Consider the following 24,223-nt stretch of genomic DNA (forward strand, 5'->3'; position numbering starts at 1 on the left):
CCCCCTTTACAACTGATGGAGTCTGGGTTGCAGGTCATGGCTTCTATCTCCATGCAAGTAAGCTCCCCAACACTGATGCCCATATTGCAGCAGGGGTAGTGGACCCCACCCCACAGGAGGAGCCAGGCCTGCAGGTGCTGCTCCCCACCAAGGGTGCACGGAGGTGCGGGCGCCTCTCACTGCCCGAGACTTGGTGCTCCTTCCACGCTCGCCCATCGGGGCAGAGTGGTGAGCAGCAGGCAGAGCTGGGAGTCGTGCTAGGAGCTCCCTGCCCTGGAAGGAGTCCCTAGGGGCGTCCTCTTCCCCCACAGCACCCCCCAAGCTGGCCCTCCCGATAGATGCTGTGGACTTTGGTGTCCTCACCCGGACGCCAAGCTCTACCCATAGGAGGCCAGGTTTACAGGATGCAAAGGGAGACCTGTGGTCGTCCCAGATCCTCTGGGAACAAAACAGGATTTGGTGATTAAAGTCAGGTATCCCTGCAAAGCCGGAGTCCCGGCATTTTTTAACCCTTAAGGTCCTGGACTCAGTGCTCCCTCAAATTCATGTCCACCTGCAACTTCAGGCTGCAGCTTGGTTTGGAATTAGGGTCTTCTTGGATGGAATCAGGTTAAGATAAGGGTCAGATGGCTTGGGGGGGTGGGGGGGTCCTGGTCCGAAATGACTGCTGTCCTTGCAGGAAGAGGACACAGACACGAGGAGGCCACGGGACGGCGCAGGCTGCCGTGAGCCAAGGAGCACCAAAGTGGCCAGTCACACCGACCGCATGGAAGGTTCTTCCCAGGAGTCCTCAGAAGGGGCCCCTGGAAACAGCAGGGGACAGGGTCCCTGTGGTGGAGCAGCTGCTGGGTGTGTGCAGAGTGGTGGAGGGTGGGATTTCCCTGGCTTAACCTCCACAGGGACCCGCACCTCATGCATGCTCCAGCACTCCCCAGCCCCTCTGCCACGACGCTGATGAGGGCGATGTGTCTGCACAGGGTCCCAGTCCCCGCCTGGGCCACTGTGCGGTCGCTAGGACCCCCAAAGCCTGCCCGGGTCCCTTTGGCCAATCTCTCTGCAGCCACCTTTGCAGCCCAGCATCCCACACTCTTTTCTGAGGCTCAAGGAAGGAAAACCTGTCTGGGACTGCAGGAGAGCGGGAAGGGGCCGTGGGGGACGCAGTGCGGAGTTACCACAGGGAGCTCCTGGGCTCTCCGGCTGTAGCTGCAGAGCTGGAGCACCCTCAGGGCTCTGCTCTTGCTCTTGGAACCATAGGGACTGGGGAACCTCTTCCTCCTCCTCCTCTTCCTCCTCCTCCTCTCCCTCCTCCTCCTCTTCTCCCTCCTCCTCCTCCTCCTCTTCTCCCTCCTCCTCCTCCTCTCCCTCCTCCTCCTCTTCTTCCTCCTCCTCCTCCTCCTCCTCTTCTCCCTCCTCCTCCTCTTCTCCCTCCTCCTCTTCTCCCTCCTCCTCCTCCTCTCCCTCCTTCTCCCCCTCCTCCTCTTCTCCCTCCTCCTCCTCTCTCTCCTCCTCCTCCTCCTCTTCTCCGTCCTCCTCCTCCTCCCCCTCCTCCTCTTCTCCCTCCTCCTCTTCTCCCTCCTTCTCCTCCTCTCCCTCCTTCTCCCCCTCCTCCTCTTCTCCCTCCTCCTCCTCTCCCTCCTCCTCCTCTCCCTCCTCTTCCCCCTCCTCCTCCTCTCCCTCCTCCTCCTCTCCCTCCTCTTCCCCCTCCTCCTGCTTCTCCTCCTCCTCCTCCTCCTCCTTCTCCTCCTCCTCCTCCTCCTCCTCCTTCTCCTCCTCCTCCTCCTCCTCCTCCCCCTTCTCCTCCTCCTCCTCCTCCTCCTCTCCTCCTCCTCCTCCCCCTCCTCCTCCCCCTCCTCCTCCTCCCCCTTCTCCTCCTCCTCCCCTCCTCCTCCTCCCCCTCCTCCCCCCTCCCCTTCTTCCTCCTCCTCCTCCTCCTCTCCTCCTCCTCTCCTCCTCCTCCCCCTTCTCCTCCTCCTCCCCTCCTCCTCCTCCCCCTCCTCCCCCCTCCCCTTCTTCCTCCTCCTCCTCCTCCTCTCCTCCTCCTCTCCTCCTCCTCTCCTCCTCCTCCTCCCCCTCTTCCTCCCCTCCTCCTCCTCCTCTCCTCCTCCTCCTCCTCCTCTCCTCCTCCTCCTCCCCCTCCTCCCCTCCTCCTCTTCTCCCTCCTCCTCCCCCTCCTCCTCCTCCCCCCTCCTCCTCCACCTCCCCCTCCCCTTCTCCTCCTCCCCCTCCTCCCCCCCTTCTCCTCCTCCTCCGTGGCTGGGGTTAATCCCATTGATGGGCTAGGAGACCTGAGCTGCAGCTCCCAGGCAGCAGCATGCACTGTGGCTGTCTCTTGGATGCAGTCTCAGTGTGGCCCCCAAGTGTTCAGTGCTGCAGTGGCGTGGGGAGGGGGTGGGACCCTCAGGAGGTGGGGCCTGGTGGGAAGCCATTAGGGCACTGGGGGCTATGCCCGCGGGAAGGAACTGATGTGGCTCTTGGGAGACCCTGGCTAGTTCTCGGGTCAGGGTTGTTCCAAGGGTACAAGCCGGCTCCTCCGCGGCTCCTCTCTGCTTCCTGGCTGCCCCATGATCTCCGCTGCCCCCTGCCCTGACGCCGCCCTCCATAGGGTTCTCACCACAGCTGAGCCAGTGCTGGCACCGTGACCTTGACCTCCAGAACCGTGAGCTGAGTGAGGGGATTTCTGGCAGGAAACGGACTCAGATAGCTGTCAAGAGAAGCTTCTGCCCTTGGAGCTCGCGGGTCCTATCCTGGTAACCGGTGTCTGAGGCACGGGGTGCGTGCTGGGCCAACACTGGGTGGAGATTTAACTGCACCTGCTGGAAGCCTGGGTGCACCTGCTGCAGCACGGTCCTCGTGGAGGCCGGGTGGGAACCAGGGGCTGGGTCTGACCCCGGGCACTGGAACTCCCTGTCCCATCCTGGCCTGCTCTCCCTCTCCCCACCCCATTTCCTGTCCCCTGAGATCGGCCCGTTTGGTGAGTTGCCCCCAACATGTCTGATTCTGTTGCTGAAAACTTCCCACGGCCAATCCCAAGCACCCTGGGTTTCCTCTGCGAACTCTTGCCTCTTCCAGTTAAATGGAGAAAGGTGCATTTTCTATCCACTCCCGCGGGAGAATGGTCTCGCTCCCAGCCCTCCTCTCTCTCAATCTTTGTTTGTCCTGTCTGAGACTGGTAACTCACACATGGGCCCGACCCTCTGTACATTCATGGCAGGCCTGGCACTTTCCCCGGCACCCATTCTGCCAGCCGGGAGGATCCTGGCGGGGGTGGGGTGATGGGCAGGGCCGGGGGTGCCCGTGTGTGCCCTGCCTCCCTTCCCCTCTCTGCCCACTGCATTCCATTTCTCTGATCAGAACGTGTCGCCTCCTAAAGTGTCTACACTCCGCTCGCTGCTGCTGTTCTGTCTCACAGCTTCTGCCAAGAGTCCAGGCTTCCTGAGATAAAACTCACTTTCCTTTCCTGGGTCTCTACTCAAGGTGCTCGCTGGGAACAACACACACACACAACCACAAGGATCTGTGCTGAGTTTGGTTAAGTGTCAGCAAATCAGCATCGAACTCTCAAATCCCACTGAACCAGCAATGCGGCACCTGCTCTTCTGCTTAGGAGCGGCTGATTCTCACGGAGAAAATAGGAGAAATAAAACAATTAGTTGTGAGACTTCTGAGCCACAGGTACATTAAGTAGAGGGTTTGTCTGCTGAACAGAGTCAGACGGGACAGAAGTTCCAAGTGAAAGCAGATAAATTGGAAGAACCCACTGTTCATGAGGCCGTCAGTATTCACCAGAAACTCAATATTGGTGAGGTTTCAACCCAGCCACCCCTTCTGGCCCCACTGTGCCCTCCCCAAGATGGGCGGATAAAACCCACAGCCTCCCAGCGGGTCAACCAGGGAGCCACCGTCATCGGCCCGGTGAACTCGCTCTTGTGCTTCCTCCGTAGAGCAAGGGTGTGTAGGCAGCAGGCGCCATCCACCTGCTGCATCTTCTTGTTCGATCATTAACTAGACCGAGCCCAGTCACCACACCGTCCGTGGGGAAGACGCAGGTGCAAGAGGGGAGCAGGTGTGTGAACACGGCACAGCCCCGAGTGCACGGCTCTGGTCCTTCCACTGTGCCCTTGGACCCTCGCTCCTGATGGTGTCGGGAGACCCCTCATAGCTCTCCGCACTCCTTGCTGCGTGTTTTACACTGATGGACCAGACAACCTGATTGGAGCAGCTGAACTTGGCCTGGCAGCGCTGAGTCAGCCACACGATTCCTGGGGTTCAAATGGCCCCACGAGAACGGACGTCAAAATGTAATCGCCATTGAGAGGTGGGACCAGGTGGGAGCTGCAAGAGCTGATCAGCTTGTGCAGACTCTGCCCTCGGCGATGGATTAACCCATTTAAGAGGTTAACGGGGCACTGGCGCGTGGGTCTCCAGCTGGTCTCTGTCTGTCTGGCATGTGCCCTGCATACCTCAGGATTCGGGGGAGTCCCCAGCAGCAGCCCCTTGACCTTGGACCTCTCACTTAACCAAAATCAAGCTCTTGTCTTTGTCCGTGACCCCCGCTGTGACGTGCAGTGTTAGCAGCAGAAAGCGGACTGGCACGAGGAAAACTCACAGGGGAGACTAGTGGGAGGGGCTCCCCGACCGTGACGTGGTGCAGGGGGTTTGGGAAGGTGCTGTGCCCCCCATCAAAGACAAGGGTTTTGCAGCAGCATCCCCTGGGAGCACCAGGGCTCTTGAAAGTGCACGGAGAATGGAGCTCACAATTGGGGCTGCAAACAATGTTCTTAATACTCATTTTCCATGGATGCTTTCAACATCTCTTATACGTGAGGATTTCAACTTGTTTGCTCCCAAATAAGCGTACCTTTTAATTCCATTTTCTGTGACATCCTGGCTGAGCGAGCGAGCGAGCGAGCAGCTCAGAGCCGACCACGAGGAGGGGCGAAGGCATGTTTCACAGGATGACAATGCTTTGTCTTTGCCTCCACTGCTGGCTGTCCCTTTCAGTATGATTAACATTCTGGGGCATTTTGTGGTCCTCTCACCTCCATTCTTCTTGGTTCCTCACTTGGCCTGAACACGCCACACCGTGGCCAGTTTTGGCTGTGCTCTCGGGCCACCTGGCAGTAGGAGAATGCGCTGCAGAGGCTAAGGTCAACTTAGGCACCGCCCAGATCTGTGTCCAGCCTGCAGAGTTCGGCCACCCAGCGCACCCCACGGCCACCCTGCTTCCTGTGGCAGGCTTCCCCCGCCCCCATCTCTGCCCCGGATTCTTCCAGAATCTCTACTCATTGGCGCTTATTTCTTTGGGGGCTCTTTCAGCCCCTTCTGCCGCAGTGCCCACCCTAAACACGGACCCTAAGAGTGGCTGCCACTTATCGGCCGTGTGAACTGGGCGCCGGGAGAGGGGAGGTGTCCTCCTCCTCTGACCCTGACACCAGTGGCGCTGTGACTGTTATTTCACGGGGGGCGGGAGTTTTGGCTTCATGGAGCCAGGGACAGGAACTCTATGTGGTGCCACGGCCCGGGCTCAGCACAGCAGGCCCCTGGGTGCAGTGGAAGGCGCATCCCCGAGAGGAGCAGGCGTGTGGGCGCCCGGATGTCCTCTCCTGGGCTGTCCCTGCAAAGCACAGACACGTGTGGGGGACAGGGTGCTTGCTTTGAGAATCTGGACCGAGGGACGTGGCCCTGGGGTGCAGAGACCTGGAGGCAGTTTGGGGACAACCCCCGCCCTGCCTCTTCAGGGTCTGGATCTCCACTTCCCCCCAGCTGTCTGCTCTGGGGTTTTCCTTGCTTATTCTTTTTAAAGATTTTTATTTATTTATTTTTGAGATAATGTATTTTTAATTTACATTATAGTCCAGGGCTTGATGGCTCTATTAAATAAAGAGTTCAACAAATAAAGTCAAAAGACTGTGGGCAAGCAGGAAAATAGGCAAGGGCTATAACCCACAATCAATGAAAACATAATCTTCACAATAGCTACAAAAGCAATCAAGTACCTGGAATCAACTTAACCAAGGACGTCAAAGATCTCTACGATGAGAACTACAAAACCTTAAAGAAAGAAATAGAAGAGCATACCAAAAAATGGAAAAATCCTCCATGCTCATGGATTGGAAGAATCAATATCATCAAAATGTCCATTCTCCCAAAAGCAATTTATAGATTCAATGTGATACCAATCAAGATACCAAAGACATTCTTCTCAGATCTGGAAAAAAATGATGCTGAAATTCATATGGAGGCACAGGAGACCTTGCAGAGCTAAAGCAATCTTGTACAACAAAAACAAAGCCAGAGGCATCACAATACCAGATTTCAGGACATACTACAGGGCAGTTGTAATCAAAACAGCATGGGACTGGTACAGAAACAGGTGGATAGACCAATGGAACAGAATAGAAACACCAGAAATCAATCCAAACATCTACAGCCAACTTATATTTGATCAAGGACCTAAAACCAATTCCTGGAGCAAGGATAGTCTATTCAACAAATGGTGCTGGGAAAACTGGATTTCCACATGCAGAAAGATGAAGCAAGACCCCTACTTTACACCTTACACAAAAATCCACTCAATGTGGATTAAAGATCTAAATCTATGACCCGACACCATCAAATTATTAGAGAACACCAGAGAAACCCTGCAAGATATAGGTACCGGCAAAGACTTCTTGGAAAAGACCCCAGAGGCACAGGCAGTCAAAGCCAAAATTAACAATTGGGGTTGCATCAAATTGATGCAACAGGAAACAGGAAAGTGAAAAAGCAACCGACAGAATAGGAAAAAAAATTTGCAAATTATGCAACCGATAAAGATTTAATAACCAGAATCTACAAAGAGATCAAGAAACTCCACAACAACAAAACAAACAACCCACTTAAGAGATGACCCAAGGACCTCAATAGACATTTTTCAAAAGAGGAAATCCAAATGGCCAACAGACACATGAAAAAGTGTTCAGGATCACTAGCCATCAGGGAAATGCAAATCAAAACCACAATGAGGTTTCACCTCACCCCGGTGAGAATGGCTCACATTCAGAAATCTACCAACAACAGATGCTGGTGAGGAGGTGGGGAAAAAGGGACACTAACCCACTGTTGGTGGGAATGAAAACTGGTAAAGCCAATATGGAAGACAGTCTGGAGATTCCTCAGAAACCTGAATATAGCCCTACCACATGACCCAGCCATCCAACTCCTTGGAATTTACCCAAAGGAAATTAAATTGGCAAATAAAAGAGCTGTGTACACCTCAATGTTTATTGTAGCTCAGTTCACACTAGCTAAGACATACAATCAACCTAAATGTCCATCAACAGAAGACTAGATAAAGAAATTATGGGATATGTACTCTATAGAATACTATACAGCAGTAAAAAAGATGAAATCTGGTCATTTACAACAAAATGGAGGAATCTGGAAAACATCATGCTGAGTGAAATAAGCCAGTCCCAAATGACAAATATCGTATGTTCTCCCTGATCGGTGACAACTGAGCACCTAAAAGGAAACTTGTTGAAGTGAAATGGACACTGTGAGAAACAATGTCTTGATCAGCCCTTGTCCTGACAACTTACTATTTTTTGTTCTACATAATACCATTGGTTGAACTTTTTTTTTTTTTTTGGACAGGCAGAGTTAGACAGTGAGAGAGAGAGACAGAGAGAGAAAGGTCAGAATCAGCCCTTAAGGCATTCGGATCTGGCTAAAAAGCCCATGAGAGTTTCGCAGTCATGGAAAGCCAAGACACTGTGGAAAAAAAAAAAAAAAAAAAACAAAAAAAAACAAAACCTAAATGAAAGATCTCTGTGAGTGAGACCCCAGTGGAAATAACAGGCCATCAAAGAAGGAGGTACCTTTCTCTGAAGGGAGGAAAGCACTTCCACTTTGACTATCTGAAGGGAGGAAAGCACTTCCACTTTGACTATGGCCTTGTCTAAATAAGGTCAGAGTTTGTGAACTCAAGAGGCTTCCATAGTCTTGGCAGCTCATGACAAGAGTCTCGGGTGATTACAGACGCCATAAACAAGAGTGTCAATTGTTAAATCAACAACAGGAGTCGCTGTGTACTTACTCCCCATGTAGGATCTCTGTCCTTAATGTGTTGTACTACGCAAATTAATGGTAAAACTACTATTCAAACAGTACTTTAGGCGGCACTGCAGCTCAATAGGCTAATCCTTCGCCTGTGGCGCAGGCACCCCGGGTTCTAGTCCCGGTCGGGGCACCAGATCTTGTTCCTGTCGCTCCTCTTCCTGTCCAGCTCTCTGCTGTGGCCCGGGAAGGCAGTGGAGGATGGCCCAAGTCCTTGGGTCCTGCACCTGCATGAGAGACCAGGAAAAGCACCTGGCTCCTGGCTTCAGATCGATGCGGTGCACTGGCCGCAGTGGCCATTGGGGGGTGAATCAATGGCAAAGGAAGACCTTTCTCTCTGTCTCTCTCTCTCTCACTGTCCACTCTGCCTGTCCAAAAAAAAAAAAAAAAAAGAAAAGAAAAGAAAAGAAAAGAAACCAGTACTTTAAACTTTGTGTGTGTGTGTGAGGGTGCAGTCTGTTGAAATCTTTACTTAGTATATACTAAGTTGATCTTCTGTATATAAAGATAATTGAAAATTAATCTTGATGAAGAATGGGATGAGAGAGGGAGTAGGAGTTGGGATGGGACATTTAGGTTGATTCCTGCAGGTGGGAGGGAGGTTATGGGGGGAAAAGCCACTATAATTCAAAAGTTGTACTTTGGAAATTTATATTTATTAAATAAAAGTTGAAAAAAAGAAATAAAAAAAAACAAATGAAAATATAATCACAAAGTCATTTCAGCTACAGTAGCATATACAGTAGCATATAATCCCTATCAATTTGTTTGACAAATTTTTAAAGCAAAGTTGGCCAAACAATGTACTTTCAGCAAAACTAATATCCTACTAAAACTATATATAATAGGGGCTGGCACTGTGGCTTAGCGGGTGGAGCAGCCGCCTGCAGTGCCGGAATCCTATATGGGCACCGGTTCTAGTCCTGGCTGCTCCTCTTCTGATCCAGCTCTCTGCTATGGCCTGGGAAAGCAGCAGAAGATGGCTCAAGTCCTTGGGCCCCTGCACCCCCATGGAAGACCTGGTAAAAGCTCCTGGCTCCTGGCTTCAGATCTGCGCAGCTCCAGCCGTTGTGGCCAATTGGGGAGTGAACCAGCGGATGGAAGGATTCTCTCTCTCTGCCTCTCCTTCTCTTTGTGTAATTCTGAATTTCAAATAAATAAATAAATGTTTTTAAAAACTATATATAATGTCCTATAATATAAGATAATATATAATATATATAGTAACCCTATCCGGTTGTGTGTCTGTGTGTTTTAAACTTTTTTTTATTTTTAATTTTAGCTCGCACAATATAAGGGAGAATGTGAGACCTTTGTCTTTCTGTGTCCGGCCTATTTCTCCCACCATGATGTCTCCGGTTTGCTTGTTTATTGTTGCAGCAAAAAACACATCATACAAGGGGTTGGTGTTGTGCCGCGGTGTTGTGACAACTCCAACTGCTCCGCCTCTGAGCCAGCTCCCTGCTAAGGCACCCAGGAAAGCAGCGGAAGATGGCCCAGGTGTTTGGGCCCCTGCCACCCACGTAAGAGACCCGGATGGAATCCTGGCTCCTGCTTCAGCCTGGCCCGATTGTTGTGGATATATGAGGTATGAACCAATGGATGGAAGACCAATTTCTCTCTCTCTCTCTCTTTCTCCGAACCTGCCTTTCAAATAAACAAGATAAATCTTTAAAATATTTTTAAAAGATACATAATACAGTTTATCATTGCCACCAATTTCATTAAAAGTGTTTGCACTGTTGTGCAACCATCACTACCACTCACCTCTTTCTGTCTGGCACAACTGAAGCTCTGGACTCATTCAATGTGGGCTCCCCATTCTCTCATCCCCCCTGCCCCTGGAAGCCCCCCATTCTATGTCCTGTCTTCACAAACCTGACAGCTCTAGGAGCCTCACATAATATCTGTCCTTTGTGTCTGGCTTGTTCCACTTGACCTAAGGCCCTCAAGTTCATGTGCACGGCAGCAGGTGTCAGGACCGCCTTCCTGCTGGAGGCTGAATGATGTCCTATGTGTCCAGAGTACGTCTCGACTGTCCATTCGCGTGTCGATGGGCACCTGGGCTGCTTCCATCTCTGACTGCGCTGAGTGATGTTGCCGTGAACCTGCGCGTACACATCTCTACTTCAGTCCTGGCTTTCAGTTCTTGTGGGCACCCGCCTGGAAATGACATTGTTGGGTCAGACGGCAAATATGCAACCATTAGTGGAACTATCACACCACTTCCCTCAGCAGCTGCACCGTCAGGTGCTCCTACCAGCAGTGCCCAAGGCTTCCCATTTCCCCACATCCTCACTAAAACCTGGCACGTTCCATTCTTTCGTAACAGCCATCCTATTATTTGATAATAGCCATCCTATTATTTATTTCTTTATTTGAGAGGCTCAGACAGAGAGAGAGAGAGACCTCCCATCCCCTGGGTTACTCCCTGAATGCCCACAATGCCTAGGGCTGGACCCAAGGCCAAAGCCATGAGCCAGGAGCTCAATCCAGGTCTCCCACATGGATGGCAGGGAGACATCGCTTGAGCCATCACCTGTTGCCCGCCAGGGTCTGGAGGCAGCAGCTGGAGCTGGCCTGATATTCAGGGTGCCCAGCCCACACTGTCTTGTGGATTCAGCTCCCAGTGGAAGCCGAAGTGAACAGGGAACAAAGGGGAGCTGCTGAGCGTCAGGTCAAGGTCAAGAGACCTGGGGGGCGGGGCTCCCCTCCTGGACAGAGCCCAGGACAAAGGCTATGGTCATGAAGGTGAGGTCCAAATAGGAGAGTGGGGGTGGACGAGCTGGGGCGGCCACCTGTACAGGACACACCTAGAGGGGGGTGTGTTTCTTTTCCTGTCACCTTTCCTACAAACCAAAGCCAGCTGCCTTCCTCATCTTCCTCTTTGCCCAAGCGGCCACTTCCTGAGTGTTTCCCCTCCCCCAGGCAGGCTTCACCCACCGCCCACCTCTCCAGCCCGACCCTCAGGTGGCCCTCCTGCCACCCGACATGTTCGTGACTCCTAACACCGGGCTCAGTCTGGGCAGCCACGGTGAGCAGCCACAATGAGGCCAAGCCAGTGGGTCATCCGAGCCGGGAGGCGTGTCAGTGACAGCCTTCTCGGCGTTGGATTGGCCTTTTGTTAAGAGAACAGTGACTTTGTGAGCTGGGCCCTGCAGACACTGGCCCCTTTTCGGACTGGACCTGAAGATACCCGTGTGGGGGCGGGCTGGGCACCAGCCCCAGGGAGGGCGAGCCACGTGAGCCCAGCTGAAAGCCAGGTGGATCTGATTGGCAGTGAGGGTGAGCAGGGAGAGCGAGAGCAAGAGAGCGAGTGAGCGAGAGAGAGAACACAGCCCAGGCAGGCAAAACAGAAACCCGGGGCACTCAGGGCACTCGGCGAGGGGTTGAATAAGATGTCCAAGGGCTGCTGCCAACAGGCACTCGGACCCAGCTCTGGACCCGGCTGCCGACCGTCGGTTCGGTAAGTCTTGGTGATGGCTGGAAAGCAGGTCTCTGCTTCACTGTGCTCTGAGGTTTGCGGCTCCGCAGGTCATGTGAGGTCGCACTCAGCAGAGCAGGCTGGTGAGTTGGGAGTAGGATGGGGAGGAGGTAAAGGAAGGGGACAGAGACGGAAGAGAAGCTTCCTTGGGTCTTGAGGAGCGGAGCGGGCGATGAGTGTGTGTTTGAGTGGCTTGTTTGTGACCTGGTCCCTGGTGCCTAGAATCCAGCAGGACTGGAGAAGATGCATCCACCCCGGAGCTTCCAGTCTCAGCTCTCTTCGGTAACGAGGGGTGATTGCTTTGTGTTTTCATCGCTGGGGGCGTGGGAATGGGAAATGTGGGGCTCGACAGACTTGGCCTTCGTGTAGATTAATGTCAAGATCGGTGACGGAAGGAACGACAGAATCCGCTGGGTTCTAGACTGGGTGTGAGTCTCCAGGGCTCACCTGCTGGGATCTCGTTCTACTCTCCGTGAAGGATTCTGGGCAGCCTCACTCTTGGGCTCTAGAACCCCATCTCACCAGAAAGGTGGGGGATGCTCTTGTTTGTGCCCCATAGTCAGGGTGACTGCTTCCTCCAGGCAGGAGGTGAAATCTGGTATCCATTCAGAGGAGCGTCATCCATAGCTGCTGTGTTATAAACTGTGAGCCCTTGGGATCTAGGCAACTTGAGAAAATCTATGCTGACAGCACTGTTTGTTGTCCTGTGAGCGAGGACCCGTGCCCAAGATGCTCCGTCACCAGGCTCCTGCTCATGTTCTATTTGCTCCTTTTATGGAAAATGTCAATGACGTTGTTTGAGATCACGGCTGAGTACATGGCTTCTGGGGACAAACCCTCATCCAGCCACTTAGCAGGTGTACGTTCCTTCATCGTTCTGTGCCTCAGTTTTTTCATCTGTACAATGGGGATGATGAGAGTCTAACTTCACCGTGCAATTGTGGAGATAGACATTAGTTGATGTAACACGAAAATTGTGCACAGCATACGATGAGGGCTCAATTCCCATTATTCTTGGCTGATTATCACAGTTTGGCATCGGTAAGCATCAGAGAAAGTAGAACTGAGAGACCCAGGGGAGAAGCCAGGAGCGGACCAACGGGACCCCATACCGACTGATGCCAAATGACACAAGCAATGTCACGACCTACATTCGTCCTCTGGATTCATTGCAAAAGCAGAAGTTTCAATTCTGTAAGAGAGAAAAAGGCAAAGAGAATTCTGTAAGAAGCTAATACGATGACACAGCTCTACCCACTTTTTTCCTTAGGGATTTCCGTCTTTCGGGTTAATTTGTCTTGCTAAATGTGGCTTTATTTCTTAAAGCTGTCTCTGGCAGTAACTAAAGATGGGGGTGGGTTCTGGGAAAGAGGGGAAAGAAACAAGGCACTGGGAACCGGGTCAACAGCCTTGAGACTTTCATTGCCTGTGTCCTTGGAAATTGAAGAGGAATGTAAAATAATCAGGTCCTTGTCACTTAGGTTAAGTGAAAGATGGCTTCTTTTTGTTAGGAAACTATTTCAGCCCAGACAGCGTAAAGTGTTCTACTGGATTTTATTACTCAGAACAATTTCCTGTAACAGAATTCTAAGAATCTCCAATAGGGCTGTGCCCTGTGAGGGCGTGTCATCATGTCGTCTGGGCAAAAGTGTCATAGAGAATCCAGTATGACCCATGTCATCATGTCGTCTGGGCAAAAGTGTCGTAGAGAATTGAGGGACAGATGGGAGCAGGCAGCCAGTTTGCTAACTAAACATTTCTTCCCCTCAAAATTGTTTATGTCTTGTTTTCAAGCTCTTTTGGTGTCATTAGCACAAATGAAATACACAACTATTGGGCATTCAGTTCAATAAGCTTTGAGGATTTTGTATAAACTTTGGTAACCGCCACTCAACACGAGATAGAAAATACTGTTAATCAATCCAGAAAACTCCTTCCGGCCCCTCCAGCCAATGCCCCCTTCCCTACCACCTGATGATTTACGTATAGATGTGTGTGTTAGATCAGTCTCTCCCTTATTCAGATTTCCTATTAGGAGAATCAAACTGCACACATTCTTCTGGTTTGGCTTCCTTGCTTAGCATGTTGTACTTGACCTTCATCTAGGTTGCTGGGTGTTATCAGTACTTCATTCTCGTCAATTGCTGCATAGTATTTCACTGTATGACCACGGCACATCTTGTTCTAGCAACACTTATTACAAAGACTTGCTTTTCTCCCTTGAATTCCTTTGGCATTTTTGTGGACAATAATTGACTGTCAGCTCAGCTGTTTCAACCCGTTGATTTATGTGTTTATCGTTATGCTAATCCCTGCTGTCTTGACCTACTCTAGGTTTATAATACACCTGAAATCACATAGTGCAAGTCTTCCAAATTTGTGTCTCTCTTTCAGAGTCATTTTGGAATTCTAGATCTCTTGTGTTTCCATATACATTTTATTTATTTGACAAGCAGAGAGATAGAGAGGGAAAGAGCAAAAACAAGACAGATAGAAGGGGCTCCCATCCTCTGGTTCACTCCCCAGATGTCTAGAAAAGCCAGAGGCTGATGTCAGGAGATGAGAACTCAACGCGGGTCTCCCACCTGGGTGGCAGGAGCCCCAGCTCGGGGGTCCTCACCACTGCCACCCCAGGTCACCATCGGCAGGAAGCTGCCATCAGGAGCAAATGCAGACTGGAACCCTGCAGGCTCTCTGGTGTCAGACACAGGCGTCTCAAGAAGGTCTGGCCTGCCCGGCAAAACACCCGTCCTTACCAAATGAATTTTAGAATCGGATAATTCATTTCTTTTCATGAAGCCTGCTGGGATTTGATGGAAATTGTGCAGAATCAATATGTAGCTTTAGGAGACATAGTCAGCTATACCCAGCCTTCCAATTGATGGACATGGTGTAGCCTCTCGTTTCTTTAGGCCCCTTTCACTTTTCTTGGAGTTGCTTTGCGGGTTTTATGTAGAAGGCTTACACATGTTTGATCAAATTTGTCCTAGGACATTTGAGGCTTTGGGCACCATTGTAAATGGTTCTGATCTTTAAACTTTTACTTTCAACATATATAGAATATAGAAATACAGGCATATAGAAATACAACTGACTTTTACATCTTCACTTTGTACATAATGACTGCTAAATTCATGTCTTTATAGTGATTTTGGGTAGATTTATAGAGTTCTTGATATCAATGAATAAGTTAAGACTAACTAGATAGTAAATAAATGAAGAAACCAAAGTGCTATAGTTTTTTTTTTAATATATTTATTTTATTTGAAAGTCAGAGTTACACACAGAGAGAGGAGAGGCAGAGAGAGAGAGAGAGAGAGAGAGAGAGAGGTCTTACATCAGATGGTTCACTCCCCAGAGGGCCTTAACAGCTGGAGCTGTGCTGATCCAAAGCCAGGAGCGAGGAGCTTCTTCCGGGTCTCCCACGTGGGTGCAGGGGCCCAAGCACTTGGGCCATCTTCTACTGCTTTCCCAGGCCATAGCAGAGAGCTGGATCAGAAGAGGAGCAGCCAGGTCTAGAACCGGCGCCTATATAGGATGCCGGTGCTTCAGGCCAGGGCATTAACGCACTGCGCCACAGCGCCGGCCCCATGCTATAGTTTTAACCACATACGGCTATGTCTTTGCTTCTAAAGCTTTTATTGCCATGGTTGTGGTGGTGGTGCTGATAGTTTTCATGGGATGATTTGTAGAGAGGAAAGGGTTCATGAAACAAATCTTTTGTGTTGATTGCAAAACTTCAAAACCATGTGGTTAAGCTACTACGCACCACCCGGACTTCAAGGGGCCGCAATAACTCACTGCCTTGTCTCTGTGCCTTTCAGATAGCACTTACTGCAGTCTCAACACCTGGTCCTGCAATTGTTTCTCCCCTTCCTACCACCTGTGTTTTCATCCGTGCAGCGTAGCCACCGTTTTGAAACAGGCTGTGGTTGCGCCTTGGTAAACGCTGTGTTCAGCTTGCGCACGCGGCAGGGGAGAACAAGACTGGAAATAATGACAGCTATCACTTAAGGGGTGGAGTAAGCTGCTTCCCACTGCCACAGCAAAATGCCAGAGGCTGGGTCCTTCATAAACAGAAGAGGGTTCTTTAGCTCCGCTTTGGGGGCTGAACGTTCCAGATCAGCCTCGTGGAAGCCCCTTTGCGTCACCTCACGGCAGGAGTGTGGGCAGGGAGCCATCATGCAACGGGACAGGAAGCGGAGAGTGTTCCTTTTAGAAACAGTCCCCTCCTGTGAGAACTCACACCAAGGTCCAGCATGAGTTCCCCCCGGGGGCAGCACCTCCCGTGGCCTCATCACCTCCCTGCTCACTTTCTTCTCCAAGGAGCCCCCACCTCTGAAACCCACGGAGGACCAAGCCCCCCACGCAGAGCCCTGAGGGACCACACTCCAGCCAGCCCCAAACCACAGCAGCAGGGAGCATCCACCAAGTACTGGGTTCTCCGCCCGGCGATCTGCATGCAAGGCCCCGTGGAGGAATGACCTAGGACGTGACCGTCACCCCGAGACCTGTCTTCTAGCCAAGGAAACTGAGGTGTGAACGAAGGTGTCTGCCGGCCCACCCAGTAAACTAACAGCATGAAGGTTTCAATTAAATTCCCAGACCCCAGAGCCTGCAGGTTTGACCAGGGTCTTCTCCTAGCCAACTGTTTTTTAAAAAAATAAGCGCAGGCCAGTGCTGTGGCACAGTGACGTGTGTCCCAGCTTGCCACCTGACAGCCCATCTCCGAGCACCAGTTCCAGTCCCGGCTGCTCTTCTTCTGGAGCAGCTTCCTGCTAATGTGCCCGAGGGGGCAGCGGAAGATGGTCCAAGTGCTGGGGCCCTGCCACCCCCGTGGGAGACTCTGCTGGAGTTCCTGGCTCCTGGCTTCAGCCTGCACCAGTCCCAGCCATTGCCTGGTAGATGGAAGATCTCTTTCTCTCTGTCTCTCCTTTTTCTCTGCCTTTCAGATAAATAAATGAATCTTTTTTTATAAAACACAATTTCCCGTTCTCTCTGGGTATAGAAAAAGGAATTCAGCTAGGCTTGGAAATTCTTAGGCTGATACGCAACGATGCTAGCTTTCAGAAATGACCAACATAAGGGTGACAGTGGTGGAGATCAGTCCCCAGCTGGCTGGACCAGTGCACAGGAGGCTCAGAAGGCCAAGTCCTCCTGGCCAAGCTCAGGTGGCCACTGGGACCTGGGGGAGGGGTGTGGAGCTCAGGGGCTAGAGAAACAGCCACAGCCCCAGACTCTGCCGACAGCAAGGGACCCTCGGTGTCATCTGCAAAGGTCACATGTCCCGCGGGTCTGAAGGGCCAGCACCGTGCACCCACAGCCACTCCTGCTGTCAGGGAGAACATGCCATTCACACGCACAGGACCCACCCAAGCGCCCTGCACACGGAGTCAGCTTGCACCAGGGCCAGCATCACACGCGACCCCAGTGAGGGCAGTAAAAGGCTGCAGTAGCCAGCCCACAGGGCACGGGCCTGGAATCACAGACAGTGGACAGCTCCGTCGCTGGGTCTGGTTTCAGGAGGGGAGGAGGCGCCCACGCATGAACAGCGGGCTTCCAGTGACTCAGCCCGACTCTCCCCTTCGTGAGCTCTTCCAAGTTAAGTCATCGTCTTGTTTTCAAAGATAATTTAAATGTCCTAGGTGTTGGCCTTTACCCTTCATACCTGGGATGTGGAGGGGTAGAGAGGGTACCATGTGTCTTCCCTGGTGACATTCCAAGAAAGTGTCACTCACGGTACCGGCACTCCCTTGGAGCTTCCAGTGTGGAGAATGGGGTCTGGCAGGAACTGTCTCCATCAATCAGGGCACCTGGAGGTAACGGGATGCTCCCTAGCTCCAAGGCCTTGCATTCCAAGAACCCCAGCTTTGCAGTCGGGGGTGCACCTGGGGTTCACTCCTTCACGGCTTCTCCCCGTTTGCCTGCTGGAAGGCTGCCAGCCCCAAGACCTGCTCCAAAATCCGGGGTCTGCAACCTGAGACAGAGACTTGATTACATGGGGACTTCAGAAAAGGGTGGCAAATGAAACTGAAAGGTAGGTTTATTGGGGTGTAAAGAATCCTGAAATCCATTCCTGCAGCTCCCCGAAAAGTTCCCAGGTGATGTGTATGATGAAGCTATGTGTGGATTTCAAATGTTGTTGCACCATAATCAACGTATCTTTTAATTCCAGTCATCACAAGCTTTTTGAAGTTCCCTTGTATTTATTACTTGTTGCTAAACTGCAAAGGACACATTCTTGGGATTTTTTTAATGCCACTCTGAACACCACGGACCATGTCTTAGACAAAGAATATAATAGAGAAACAGCAGTTAGCAAACTTTCGCATTACATTGTTGGAAGGCACATGGTAGAGGGTTTTCAAAGACTTACCCTTTACATGCTTCTATCGCACGTGACACGGCCACTCTGCTGACACAGGTGGCGAAGTCCTACAGGCGAATGTGCTGGGCGTTTCTGCTCTCAATGGCTTTCTTCCATCTGGAACTCTGACCTGAGCCAGTCGCGTCTTTATTTCCCAAAACCCTCAGGAACGAGCGGCTCTCTACACAGAGCCTTTGGAATATTCAGCAGATTGTAGGTGCATGTTCTAGAAACTTCCATTTTAGAGATTTGCTCTTCCGGCACCCCCTTCTTTTTGACTTCATGTATTTTCACAGTGTTTATGTATGTATTTCAGAGGCAGAGAGACTTACAGACACACACAGAGAGACAGACAGAATTCCCAGCTACTGGTTCATTCCATAAATGCTCACAAGAGCCAGAACTGGGAAAAGCTGAATCTGGAATCTGGGAACTCAGCCCAGGCCACCCATGTGCCTAGCAGGGACCCAACGGCTTGAGCCGCCACCTGCTGCCTCCCAGGGTGTGCATTAGCAGGAAGCTGGCATCAGGAGCTGAGCTGGGACTCAAACTAAGGCACTAATAGTCTGTGGGCATCCCAAGCAGTGTCTTAAGTGCTGGCCAAATGCCCAGACTTTATATTGAGAAAAGTGTCAAACCTGGGGCCAGTGTTGTGGTACAGTGGGTAAAGTCGAGGCCAGCATCCCATATGGGTGCTGGTTTGTATCCCAGCTGCTCCACTTCTGATCCAGCTCCCTGCTAATGGCCTAGAGAAACCAGCGGAAGATGGCAAAACTCTTTGGGTCCTTGCCATCTGTGCGGGAGATCAGAGGAAGCTCTTAACTCCTGGCTTTGGCCTGGCCCATGTGGGGAGTGAACCAGTAGGTGGAAAATCTCTCTCCATAACTCAGATTTCAAATAAATAAGTAAATCAATCAATCTTGTTGTTTAAAACAGACAGTATGAGGAAAACCCATGTGCTCACCATCCAGATGAACAAGATCAGTATTTTTTGTATTTGGTTCACCTACTTTGTTGTAATTTAAACAAAATGCAGACATTACTAAAGTAATGACGCTGCATTGCCACGGACGTTAGCGAGCACGGTTCAGCGTGGGACCAGGCTGCTCCCCAGCACCCCTCGCCCCGTTCCTCCCTGGTCACCGCAGGTCGGGTCTGAAGGATTGATGACGTCCCAGTTAGACCGCTGCTGCCAGGAAGCCTTCGCTGCTGATGCTGTGCCCTTCGCGCGGCAGCACGAGGTGCCAGGCTCGCCTGCTCTTATCCCCGGGTCCAGGGGACCCGTGGCGCTCTCTCCAGTAGAAGTCCTCTCTCCTTCCCCGTGAGCACAAGTCATCGGTAGGACGAGCCCTTGGCTCTGTGGGTTACCGGGCTCTCTGTCACCCCTTCCCTGAAGACTCGGAGGCTTCATGGAGGATGCTTGGCTGAATCAATCGTTCATTCAAGCCCAGGAAATGGTGACTTTCGGATGCACTCATTTGTCTCACATTTGTCACCTAACCTGACACTCTTTCCTAATGTAGCCTTTTCCCTCAAAACCAGGGCTCTTTCTAACCCGGAAGGCTAGCCTGCAGCACTTTTCCTTTATTTATCAATATTTAGAGTAAGAAATTGGCTTCCCACCAGGAAGCTTTGCTATAAATCATTCACTGCCCCGTATACAAATGCTGCATCATTTGTAGTTTATTCGTAGAAGCGGTACTAACGTGATGCCCACGTAACCAGAGCAGAAGACTCGCTCAGCGCAGCAATGAGGAGAGGAGTTAGCTAGTTGAGCAAGTTGTTGGATCTAATTGACAGTCAATGCCTTAAAGCCGACTTGCCTGTGGCAGAGCAGCGCCACAGCCTCGGTCTCATAGGCAGAGAGAGGACCCGGAGTGCAGAAGGAAGGAAGGTTTGGTGGAAGGATTTCCCCCTCATTGCTTCTTGAATCGGGATTTTAAAGTTTTGTTCACTAGTAGCCAACACCGTAGGAGGCCATGTTCCACCTCCCCCCTCCCCAATTCCCATCTCCCCCATGCCAAAGGCTCTGGGGACCCCCAGGAGAGGTCGAGAGGAAAGGCTGCTGTTGACGGGGTCCTGCCCTGGGGGACAGGGCCTGCGACTTGCACCTGTTTCTTGCTCATTGCTCGGGGCAACCCCAAGAACAGCTTGGCTAAGAAGCCAGAGGGGACCCTGAGGTGGGGCAGCAGGGCCTTTGTGGAAGGGGGTCCTGAGCAGTCACCCTGTGCTGGGCCCTTCATCTGTCTCCCCAGCCCCGTCCCACCCCTCCATATGCCGTCCAGCCCGTGCCACCTGACCTCCCGTTTGTCCTTCAGTGTCTAGCCCAGGGGTCCCCTGGTCCTGGACCGGTCCTTGGAAGCAGTGTCTTCCATCTCGGCCCCTCCCCCGGCTCTCGTCCCTGACTGGCTTCTCTGTCTGCCCCCTGGAGGGAGAGTGGAGGAAGCCAGGCAACATCTTGCTTACTGCCGGCTCTCCCTGGCCTAACACTGAGCTGCCACACAGTAGGTCCTCAGTAAATGTCAATGCCTTTGGTTCGTCTTCCCTCCTTCCCCCTTCCCTAAACGGAATGTCCATGCCCATGTTGCTCCAAGCATCCTGAGGAAAACACACCCAGAGTTCAAGGTGAACGGAGCCTGGACAGTGTCAGCCTCAAAGGCACAGGGAGAGCGGCCGGGGAGGGGACTGGCGGGAGAGCGAGCTCCAGGAAAGGCACGCTCAGTTTGCAAAATCACTGTAACCAAGAGCCTTGTAATAACGAGCTAAGTTATTAAAGCTGCAGCAGAGAGACAGACCGCCCCCCGCCAGCCCCTAAGTGAAGGTGGTCATGTCAGGGTGCTCGGTGAAGGAAAGCCGGCGAGTGAAACTCCGCGGAATACGGGGGTGCACATAAATCAGCCACGTGCCGACTTCGCAGTCAGCGCTCTTGCGCAGCCATTAATCTGCGGCTGCTCCTCTCCCGGCCCCGGGGCCCCTCTGGGCTTCTCCGGCTCTTAATTGAAGCGGTGTGCCCTGGAGAATTATGGCCTCTGGACGTGAGCTCTGTCTTCCAAGAGGGGGGATTGCAAAGCAAGCCCAGGAGAAAGAGACTGGCTGCACGCTTCCAGGCAGCAACCTTTCCTGGGTGCGTCGCCGTGGGGACGTGCGTGGGGAGGCAGAGCCCCTGTGCCCAGCGGGCCTCCTGATGGCTGCAGAGACCTGGACATAGGGCGGACTTGGCTCGCGACTGCCGGGTGTTCTGTAGTGGATGATATGCAGGCGGCAGATCAATGCGTGTGAAATCGCAGCCCCAGCATCTTCCACTTCCATCCCAACCCTCCCGCTCCCAGGAGCCTGCGAGTTTGTCCTTGGCCCTGGGGCTGGAAGCTCCTCCTCCCCTTCCTGGCCCAGAGCAGACGCATGTCTTCCGGGCCCCTGATTTATGCTGTGCCTCCAGCCAGCCGGAGCATCCCTCGGCCTCTAGCAGTCCTGCAGAGCGAAGAGGAAAGGCACCTTCCTCCCATGTGGGAGACTTGGTTGTGTGGGTGTGTAAGGCCAAGGGCGCTTCTGCACGTGGCGGCCCACTGTGCTCCGGTTGCGAAGGGATCAGGCCCAGGACATGTAAATCATTTGGAGGCAGCAGCTGCGTGGAGACCCCCTAAACCGGAACCGGGAGGGCTTAGGCGGAGTGGCTGTAGCACCCGCATGGCCCAGGAACCTGGCTGCTGGAACAGAGACCCCACAACCTCCAGTTTCACCAAAACATCACCAAAAAAGCTCCTATAAAGACTGGAAGGCAGAAATGATTTGATTTTGCTTGTGATTTTCATTGATCATGATTGGAGGTATTTGAGTAAGTCCCCTAAGTCAAAGATCTAAGTTCCCATTTTTTTTTAAAGATTGATTTATGTATGGGGCCAGTGCTGTGGCATAGTAGGTTAAGCATCCACTTGTGGTGCCGGCATCCTCTCTGGGCACTGGTTTGAGTCCTGGCTGCTCCACTTCTCATCCAGCTCCCTGCTAACAGCCTGGGAGGGCGGTGGAAGATGGCCCAAGTACTTGGGCCCATGCATGGCCTTGGGAGAGCTGGAAGAAGCTCCTGGCTCCAGGCTTTGGATCAGCCCAGCTCTGGGGGAGTGAACCAGTGGATGGAAGACCTCTCTGTGTCTCTCTGTTTCTGTAACTCTGCCTTTCAAATAAAGATGAATAAATCTTTAAAAAGAAAAAGAAGTGGGGGGTGGGAGAGAGACACAGGGAGAAATAGAGACCCCAGGACAGTGGTGGAACTGTAGGGCTGGTCCTAAAAGACAAGTGGCCCCCGTCTTCAAGAGGATTCTCATTCAGCGAAGCCAGGGAGAGGGGCGCTGACCTCGTATCTGTTCTCAGAAGCAGCAGGAAGAGCAGGCCCACAACGGAACTGCTCCTGTCTCTGCACTTCAGATCCACACTGCGCCTCCTCTGATGCACCTGCTGGGGCCCGTCAGCCTCTGTTCTAACCCTGATGTGTCTGAGGGGAGCCACCAAACCAGGTGGGAGGGCTCCTGTGTATGTCCCAGCCTCCACTACCACAAGCTGATCAAAGCTCTATTCTTTATCAATTACCCGGTCTGTGACAATCAGTTGCAGCAACAGAAAATGGAGCAAGATACTAGTTCTTCCTAAGTTGTGTCACTCCGAGGGAACACCGAGGTGACTGCTGGTTTCCCAGGCTGTAGGATCAAGCGGCTTAAGCAGCAAGACACACCCAAGAGCTAAAGTGAGTGTTCCTGGGCTAAAATCCAAGGCGTTTGCAGGGCTGGATCCTTCTGGAAGCTCCTGGGAGGATCCATTTCCCTGCCTTTTCCAACTTCCAAACCAGCCTGGGACAGTCAGGTCCTCCTCACCTCACGCCACTCACACTCGTGTTTGTCCTCCGCACACAAGGACCCTGATGAGGTTACCTCTCTTCTTGTCAGCCCAGCTGGCTAGCAACCTTAATTCTGTCTGCAGCCCCCATTGACCACCAGCCATCTAACTGCACATAGGCAGCTCTGTGGATCAGGGCAGGACGCCCTTGGTGGAAGATTCCTTTGCCTGCTATAGCACACACGTCAGCTAAGGTCTGTCTTTCCTAGGGGGATCCAACCAAAGGGCTCAACCCCAGCCTCTGTCCTCAGGGCTAACTGAGGCTTCCATGCTGGGAGTGGTGGTGGTGTCACCTTAAGGACCCAGATCAGAGGTGCTAGTGTTTTCCTTCTCCAGCCAGCTCCTCCGTGCAGAATTCCTTACACTCTTGCTTAGCTGTGGCTGGCTGCTCTCTGGCGTGTGCACCCTTACAGGCAAGTTCAAGTGGCGAACATGGAGACGACGCCTAACTTAGGAAAACAGGAATCCTTCTCGAGGTGTATTTTTTTTTAGCTATGCAGTTTCTTACCTTTTAAAATTATTTATGTATGTGTTTGAGAGGGAGAGACACACATAGATAGAGCTTTCATTCACTGGTTCGCATTTGCAATGCCCACGACAGCTGGGGCCTGGCCAGAAGCGGGGACCTCAGTCCAGGTCTCCCATGTGGATGGCAGGAACCCGATTACTCGGGCCATCCCTGCTGCCTCCCAGGGTCTTCACTGTCTGGAAGCTGCAGCCAGGAGCCAGAAGTGGATATGGAACCCAGGTCCTCTCTTAGGAGATGGGACCATCTTAAGTGGCGTCTGAACTGCTATGTCAAACACCTCCCCCTTCACACGTATTCTTGGTGCAAAACAGAGTTCTGTAGTAAGAAACTCTACAATCTGCATCCTCAGATCCAGTCAACTGCTGATTAAAATTATCTTTAAAAAATTCCCACTGTCCTAAACATGGGCAAGCCCTCTTTCTTGTCATTATCCCCTAAGCAGTGCTGTGGAACAGCCAGGTACATAGCACTGACATTGGAGTAGGAATCAGTCATCCAGGGTGTGTGTGGGTTCCGTGCAAATACTACTCCGTTTTCTATCAGAGACTCGAGCACTGGCGGATTTGGGTACCTGCAGGAGGTCATGGAGTTCATGGCAAAGAACAGTAATTCTACTGACCTGGGAGGGCTCCACACCCACCGGAACTCCCTCGCGAGTGTCAGGCTTCGCTTCCAAGGAGGCCACACTCTCAGTCCCCCTTGTCTAGGATGTTCCCAAGAACCCCGCAGAGCAGGGATGGAGTGGACTGACGGAAGACAAGCTTTCAGGTCCCCAGCCTGCCTTCCTGCCAGGGAAGGGGCCCCACTGCCTTAAGAGTTTGGGGGACCGGAACCAAATCAACGTCTGCCTCTTAATACCATA

The sequence above is a fragment of the Lepus europaeus genome, chromosome 2 (assembly GCF_033115175.1).
Source record: "Lepus europaeus isolate LE1 chromosome 2, mLepTim1.pri, whole genome shotgun sequence".
In the NCBI taxonomy this organism is placed as follows: domain Eukaryota; kingdom Metazoa; phylum Chordata; class Mammalia; order Lagomorpha; family Leporidae; genus Lepus; species Lepus europaeus.